This window comes from Lycium barbarum, chromosome 7 (genome assembly GCF_019175385.1).
Source record: "Lycium barbarum isolate Lr01 chromosome 7, ASM1917538v2, whole genome shotgun sequence".
Classification (NCBI taxonomy): domain Eukaryota; kingdom Viridiplantae; phylum Streptophyta; class Magnoliopsida; order Solanales; family Solanaceae; genus Lycium; species Lycium barbarum.
Window position 1 is genome coordinate 119356495 of NC_083343.1, and position 9080 is coordinate 119365574.

At 33.0% G+C, this 9080-nt stretch overlaps 1 long non-coding RNA gene across 1 annotated transcript; it reads right to left on the bottom strand.

The window, feature by feature from the left end:
• Window positions 1–3779: 3779 nt before the first annotated feature.
• Window positions 3780–8322, bottom strand: LOC132603996 (uncharacterized). Its single transcript, XR_009568609.1, has 3 exons — window positions 8018–8322; window positions 7656–7736; window positions 3780–4048 (listed from the first exon to the last, which is right to left on the bottom strand). It is a non-coding gene; the product is annotated as an uncharacterized LOC132603996 (long non-coding RNA).
• Between the last annotated feature and the right edge of the window lie 758 nt (window positions 8323–9080).

The following is a 9080-nucleotide window of genomic DNA, read 5'->3' on the forward strand; positions in this document are numbered from 1 at the left end:
GTGTAATTGTGAAAGGTCCAGGGATTTTGTTGCTTATACTCAAAGACAGAAACTGTATCAGTTTCTTATGGGATTGAATGGTTCATACATGCAAGCTAGGAGTCAAATTCTTCTTATGACACCATTGCCTTCAGTAAATCAGGCCTATGCCATGATAGTAAATGATGAAGGAGAAAAAGCTAGTGCATCCACTTCAACTGGATTGCTTGGTGCAGCTCCTATGCGCAACTATGATCCCATAACACACTATTCTAGAGCTGTTGGTCAAAAATACAAGGAAGATTATAATCTGCAGTGTGAAATGTGCAAATTAAAAGGACACACCAAGGAAACATGTTACAAATTAGTGAGATACCCTCTTAGTTTCAAGTAGAGAAAAAGAGGACCACGAGGTGGAAACTATGGACAAGGATACCAAGGATCTAGATATCATCATGGTTCTTCTTCTGGATATAATCACAATGGACAGGCATATAGTGTGCAGACTGAAAATTCTAAGACTCAAACTCAAAATCAGTCAAGTGCCAATAATGAACAAGGGGAACAAATCTTGGCTAATATGACAAGTTTATATCAGAGGCAGAAGAAAAATACTATGAATCAAATGCCCAACATGAACTAGCCTGGAGCTTGTGTCTTCACAAAAAACCAGTATAAGTAGATCCTGTAGATGTTGAACAGGATGGGTGGCTATTCTCAAGCAAGTGCAAATGCAGCTAAAGCTGGTATTGATTGTGATGACATAACAAGTAAAGGTCCAGGTATAAGTAGTGCATGTTTAGTTTCAGAAATAGCCAAATGGATTATAGGTGCTACAAACCATATGGTTTCTGATACCAAACTGCTTGATAAATTCACCATGAAAAAACTGTCTAATCCAAATGAGGTGTTCTTACCAAATGGTGACATAGCATTAGTGACACATATTGGAAAAAGTTCTATATCACCTAAAAGTACTCTGAATAATGTATTTGTTTTACCTCAATTCAAGTACAACTTAATGTCAGTATCCAATATAACTAGGGAACGGAGATGTGTTGCATTGTTATATCCTGATTTTTGCGTATTTCAGTATCTCTCGGTGGGAAGGTGAAAGAGATTGGTAGAGTAGAGGATAGCCTCTACATACTAGTAAATCAAACCAATCAAAATTATGAACTCGATCAACTGAAGTAAATTTGGCTGCTAAAACTACTACTCAAGCTACAGTTACAATTAGTCCTTCTGATATCATTCTTTGGCATCAAAGATTTGGACATGTATCATCTAATGTTCTTAACAAGTTACTGCCTAATACAGTAGATAGTATATCAACTGTTCTTAATAAATGTTCAGTCTGTCCTTGTGCTAAGCAAGTTAGATTTCCATTTCCTTTTAGTAGCATTAAGATAATTGTTTTAACCTTGTGCATATGGATGATTGAAGTCCATATAAGATTCCTACTATTGATGGATATAAGTACTTTCTTACAATTGTTGATGACTATACAAGATTGGCTTGGACTACTAAGATGGAAATCTGATGTATGTGTTACAATTCAGTATTTCTTAACATATGTTAAAACACAGTTTAACAAGATTGTGAAGATATGCAGAACTGATAATGGGACTAGATTTGTAAATGACATATGCAGGACCCTATTTAAGAATCTAGGTATTATACATCAAAGAACTTATGTCTATTCTCCACAGCAAAATGGAGTTGCTAAAAGAAAACGTACACATTCTAGAAGTCACAAGGGGCACTCAGATTTCAAGCTAATATACCTATAAAATTTTAGGGATACTGTGTTCTTGCTGCTGCCTATATCATAAATAGATTGCTATCTTTTGTTATTCACACATCTCCTTATAAGAAACTACACAAAAGGAGACCATCTTTAGCACATATCAGAGTAATTGGATGTCTGTGTTTTGCTAAAAATAACAATCAAACTGACAAAATGCAATCTAGAACTAAACCTTCTATGCTCATGGGCTATTCTGAGATGCAAAAAGGGTGCATATTAGATGATCTACATGAAAAAGTATTCTTTATTAATAGAGATGTCATATTCAATGAGTCTGAATTTCCATTTAAGCAAAAGAATTATAATTCCACACCCAAGATATTCAGACAACTAGATGACATAACTAGTGAAGAATTCACAATAAATCATGGCAATCCTACTAATATAGTTACTGAGTAATCTGATGTAGATATAACTGAATCACATAGGACAGATGCAGCTCATGAAGTGTTGAGTGATATACTGGTCAAAGAGATCAAACACATCAACACAAGTATCAGAAACAACCATTACAATCATGCATGCTTTTATGACTCAAATGGAGTAGAATCAGTCATCACACCTAGAAAATAGTGTGTCAACCAGTTTAGCCTACTAGGTGTTATGCCCTATTTTCAACGGATTAAAACTAGTTCACAACTTATAGGCTATGTTTCCTCTGGTTTTGCAAATTTTCAGAGTCGCCACCTAATTTTAGGAAATATTAGGAAACCAATTGTAAAATGTAGACTCCATTTTTTAGTCTTTGAAACCTGTGAGATTCTAGGTAAGGGTTTTATTTACCCCGAGGGGAAGGTGTTAAGTATCCCTCAGAGCCTATCCGAAGACAGTCTTTAAACTTAGTTTAATTAACACTAGAGGGGGATTATTTAATTATTTATTATTTACTATTACCTATTTAAAGAATTTGGAAAAGAAACTACTCTCTCAAAACTATTTGTATAAAAAAGGGGTTTTAAAGTAATTATAACTATGTGAGTAAATGCATATTCATAAAGGAAAGGAAGTAGTTAACGCTAATGTATGTGTGAGAAAAATATGTATGACATTTATTTTATATAAGAATAATATAGAATAAGAAGATACATTTTTTTATAAGAAAAATAACGTATACATCTGATATTTATATCATGGGTAACTAAAAACAGTTATTGATGACATGAGAGTACTATATAGATGCATATATATAATGTAAAAAACGACCAAGGGAATTAATTGAAATAAGGTAATATATGTACGGTACGTGTTTAAAAAATAATAGTATGTAGGCATACTCATTGTAAAGGAAAGTAATTGACACGAGTTGTAAAATTACATGTACTAGGGATGTATATTGTTTACAAAAAGATTACATGTGTATTTTTTGAAGATTAGATATAAATATGGTTATTGTATATAAGGACAGTATATATAATGTAGATCATGAAAATACACATTTTTTTTATGAGAAAATAATATATACATGGAGTATGTTTATCCTATGTAAAAATAGTATAAAGAGGTATACTTTTTAGAAATGGCCATGGAAAATATAATAATATGTATAAATATCGTGATATATATATATATACACACACACACACACATAATGTAAAGATGATTGGATGATTTAGTAAAAAAAAATAGTATATATATATGTATATAAAAAAAATAGAGTATGTACCTCGTAACTCTCATAAAATAACTTGAGCCACTATACTTGAGCCCTGATATAAAATTTTAATTAAACTTGAAAAGATAAAAAAAAAATCTACTTCATGTCAGTAATACAATAGTTGAAAAACTGATTTGGGCCCTTCTCAAAAAAATCATTTTCCCTTTAGGTTCATTTTGAGAAAAACTTGGCTTACGCCCTTATACTTGCAGATGGGCTGAAAAATATTGTTATCCGCAACATAATTTGTAAAGAGGCTTCTACCATTTATACTAAAAAAATTAAAAGAAAAATCATCTCATCCTGAAAGTACGCTAAAAGGAGGTCATCTGAAAATGATTAATAAAACACCTTTTACTCTAAATCAAGGCTAGTATCTAAAGAGGGAGGGAAATCAATGAGTGTTCACTATCACGTAACAATCTGTTTACGCAAACCCAAACACAAATTAAGCAAAGCGTAAATACAAATACCAAATTGGTACAATTGTTAGTCAAATCGTATGTATAAAAAAAAGAAAGATAAAAGTATGAAGAGAGGGAAAAGGACATGGACGTGGACGCGAACGAGGCTGCTAGACACAAGCGAATGACACTGCTGTTTCTCTATTTCCGAGCAGTCTTGGAGTTGTCATACAACTGACAACTCCAGTATACTCCCACGTACATATGCAAAGAAAACAAAAGAAAAGGATTAGAAGCAATCTAAATTGTAAGGCAATCAAATTTCAAGACATTACGCATTGTTAACTTAAAAAGGATAGACTGTTTCAGTTATTATCTAGTGATAGAAAGGAAAAACTGAATGCAAGGGACAAAAGAGGAGCTGGAAGACAAGTTTATATAATTAAAATAAAGGGATGGAGCAGTAGTTAGTCACACTAATATCTAAGCAAATGCACATTTTGGAACTAATGCTACAACATGATAAAACAAAGAAAAACTACCGGGTTTAACCTGTACTAAAACAAAACAGGGACAGCTCCTTGTCATTTTTTTAAGCGAGGATTAGCTACAGGTCAAGTTTGTAAGAAAATAGGAATCCTTATTAAGATTAAAACACGAGGGAAACTCAACTAAACCTCAACAGACCCTTACTCAAACCATCTCAAACGACTCCAACTAACAGCTAGTAAACCAACATATGAAAAGGAGTGCATCAACTCAACATTGTTCTTAAAGAAAAAAAATTAACTTTCCAAGACTGGCCATATAGAACAAAGCATTAGGCTAAAAATATTAGGGAAACAATGGGGGCTACTACCATCCATGTTTCCAATGCCGCGCAAGATGCAAAGGTTTCTAGAACCTCGACATGGTAGGCTGTTGGAGGAGGCTAAACCATACCAAAGTTTTTCTTGACTTTCAACCAGCACAATCAGTAGGAAAAGAATAACAAAACAGAGTTCAATGCATAACAGAAGCTATAAGCAATCATCAGATAATAACATAATTAGAGAAAAATCAATGGCAAGTTCAAGTTATGCAAACTTTAGAGAGTTGAAAGAAATAATCATGGCAAGTTCAAGTTAAAGTTAAGATCCTTTTCTTCATTCTTTCTTAATAGAGTTGGGTTCAAGCCTATCCTTTTCATCTGTTCTAAATCCAAGTAGAACATGTTCTAACTCCTAATCTATTTCTTTGAATAGGACGGTAAAGAAAATTGAGATAAAATCACTGTTGAACTTAACCAAACCGATTTGTAATAGCAATAAATTTCAACAAAAGTAAATCTTTGCTTAGACAAAAGGGCAGAATCAACTTAGTGTTTTGGAAGCTATATGAGTCAACAGACACCTCAGAAACCAATATTACAGTTGATTGGGAATGTCTTAGATCATCAAAGGCAATTAACTCAAAACAGATGGTGTATATCTTAAACTAACACATTTAAAGAGAGCAGGTTGACTAAAGCCAAGCAAACTTCAAAAGAAAAACATGTTTAGTAGCTTTTTTAAAGATTTGTCCCCAAGTTGAACTTGAATATAACACACAATGAACTAAATTCCTATGTTCAGATCTAAAGATGGAATAAAGTTTTAAAATAGTTACACACATAAGTTGTATTTCTAATTATGGATACAAGTACACATCAACAATGATCTATCTATCTCTAACCATAGATCAATTAGATTTCGGATATCGAACCCCCTTATTTTTTTTCTGATTCATACTCACTGCCAGACTACTAGCCTGAGACTTTTTTTTTTTTTTTTAATATTACTTAAAACCAGTAATTTTCCCCAACCAAAACAGTAGCTTTTTAACCCAAAAAACAGTAGCTGTTTTAGTTAAAAAAAAGTAGCTTTCTTTTATATCAAAACAACAACTTTTTAACCCAAAAACAGTAGCTGTCTTAGTTAAAAAAAAAAACAGTAGCTTTCTTTTATATCAAAACAGTAACTTTTCCTTAAAAATAATAACTTTTTCTCTCGAATAATAACTTAGTCTATATAAGTACCAATCATACTCCATATTTGCGAACGTTAAGACTCTAAGAAAAACATCAATTAGCCAGACTTATAAACCCAAGGCATTAGTCCAAGCGAGGCGACAAACTCAACAGAGGGTGTCCAAGAATTTGCGTACATGTAAAAAAAAGGAAAAACAAGACTCAAACGTTATTCAGGGAACCAAAAACACAAAGCAGCCCTTAGTCTAATGTCATTTTAATAAATGTTGGATTTATAGTAGGTCTCTTAACTTCATACAAGTGTGTGTATGCAAACCAAAATACAAACCCAAACAGCAAGTATACAATCCCTCCCCAAAACATTAATCAAAACAACACAAAGGTAATATATTTCATGCTAATTCACTTTCTCATGCATAACTAAGGTATGGAGTGAATATCAATCAGTTTTGAATATTAAGGTAACACTAACTGTTTTCAATACTGGGACGTGTTATAGATACATAAATTTTGAGCCTTAAGCGAGTGCCAAAAAAAAGAATACATTCACAAGAATAACAATAGACATGATAGGTCACAAGTTTGCTAAGTTGGTAGCCTAACAGTAAAAAAAAGTACTGTTATCTGGTTTTTTTTTTTCTTTTAAAAGGCAAGTTCAAGTTAACTGTTTTCCTCAACCATAACAATTTTGACTAATCCTTTGCTAAATGAAATGAGAAGGGGACAAGTAAGTATACCAAGAACATGTCCCAAATAATTTTAAGTCCCTAAATTAGCTTGAATAAATTTCATAAGGAAAAAGAGTAAGTTGCGACTCCGCTTTAAACAGAATTTAGGCATGGTGCGCAACCATTTCAGGTTTTTTCTATTAAACAAAATAGAAGGCTCGACCAAACAGTAAACTCCAATATTTTATAAACACAGGAAAAGCTCCTTAATGCTAGCAGAATACCTTAGTTAGTGAGTTCTGAAAGTTCGATGAGTTATCAAATACTTTCCTTAAAATTCTTAGTTCATTTTTACCCCGAAAAGAACAAGTAAAACAGGCTCCGGTGAATCTCGAAACAGAAAAAAATAAACTAGATGAGTGTCAAAGTTAATCACATATTCGACAAGTTACCGAATCAGTGGTATTTCGCTAAATGCCCTTAGTTTTTATTAGCCTTTCACATGCTGATGTTCAGAATGGCTCATCTACTATTTTTTTTAAAACAAAAACAGACCCAAAAAATGAACCAGCCCAGATAATCAAACGACTACATGTTGATTCTATAAACCGAGAATGAAATGAGGAGAAGTTTTCATATATGTCTAGATTCCAACTCAAAATATACTTAACAAGAATTATCCCATCACCTTAACCATGATAACATTACAAATTTCTGTGGGAAAAGAAGTAGAACTGTTTTTTTTTTTTTTTAAATATATATATATATTTACTTATCATACGAGAAAATAACAACAAGGGAATACCAAATCTGCATAGAAGCTCATATTATACTCTCACAAATCAGTAGTTTTCCCTTGTTAAATTCATGGTTTCTATAGGTCATTTTTTTCACTGATTTATGTTAGAAATAGGAACGTCACAGACAAAAAAAAAGACTGAAACATAGAGTTAGCCAAGCAACGAGGTTAAACACATATTCGACGAAATTAGTCGCCTTACACTAATTTACAACAAACGAGGAGAGAACACATTCCAGCCAACCAAACCAAGCAAACTACGAGAAATACTTGAACGACTACATTTCTACTTCTTATAAAAATGAAAGACGAAGAGAGGACGAGTGTGATTACCTTCTCCGTGACAGCGAACTGAGGCAATTATCGTCGTCGAGTCTCGGAATCCGCTTGAAGTGGTCTTTGCTCAGCCGAGAACTAAAAAAAGGGATTTCGACAATTAAAACTTAGAGTAAAAAATAAGATTTTCTGAGAATCCAAGTTTTTAGCAAAGGGAATTTTATGGGGGAAAACTTGAAAAATAAAAGGGATTTTTTTTTTATGGTTGTTCAACCTGTTTTAACAGCCCGTAGAGGAGCTGTATTTATAGCTGAAAAACGGGAACTCAAGTTCAACATTGACAACCACAAAAAGGGGGGGAAATCATCTGAAATAAAAAAAAAAAAAAAAAAATCATGAATGGAAGAGAAAGAAATCACCTTTTCAGAGATGATTTGAAATCTGGAGGTTCATTGGGACTCCGAATTTGGAGATTTCTCCAAGGTTTTCGGGTCTGATGGTTGAACGAACCTATACCCACCGGGTCGAAGGAAACCAGCGGTTCATCGCGTTCCTCTTCTACAGAGGTTGAAACAACCTCCTATTGGACCCTTTCGGCTCTACCACCACGTCAATCAAAGGGAAAGGACACGTGGTAGCAGTGGAGGTGGCGAAAGCTTCAAACCAATGGATTTCGATGTTTTTCGATTTAGAGAGAGAAGGCTGTTTGATTATTTAGTTTGGTTTAGTTACTGATCATGGAATAGGGACTTAGGTAGATTTAGTTGTAGGGGTTTGGGCCGGGTCGGTGAGGTTTTGGGCTGGGGCGGTTGGGCTTAGAGTTGTGGAGATTTGAGAATTAGTTTGGCCCAATTCAATAGATGAATTTAATCATCCTAATTCCTTTTCATTTTGAACTAATTAAAATATGCTTCTTTGTCCTAATTAATTCTAAAAAATGTACATATGAAAATTATAATACAAGTAATTTAATATACGTATTTAGTTTAAAATAGAATAAATGATGATTAACATAGTAATAAATAGGATCAAAGGAAAAATGTTAACGCCAATATTGATATAGGAATATCAACACTATTTTTGAGTGATTTAATTTTAAAGAATGAGGTTTAGGAAAAAAAAAATTAATTATATATATATATAAAATATGATGTTTGGTGATTTTTTTTTTTTAAAACGAGAGAAACCTTTCTTAATTTTAGAGAAATAATATCTAAAAAAAAATAGTGTAGTAATTAGTGAAAATATTTCAAACTCATTTATTGCGAATTTTTCACGACTAAGAAGCATAGTGAAATTAATTAAACAAAAATGGAGGGTCAAAATTGGGTGTCACCACTTCTGTCACGACCCAGCTAGGGGCCGCGACGGGTATCCGGAGCTAGCCACCGAACACCGCTTGGTCTATTACTCATCTTACTCATTTAATGCCCTTTTTATCAACTCTGTACATGAAATTATAGGAAACATATTTTTATATAG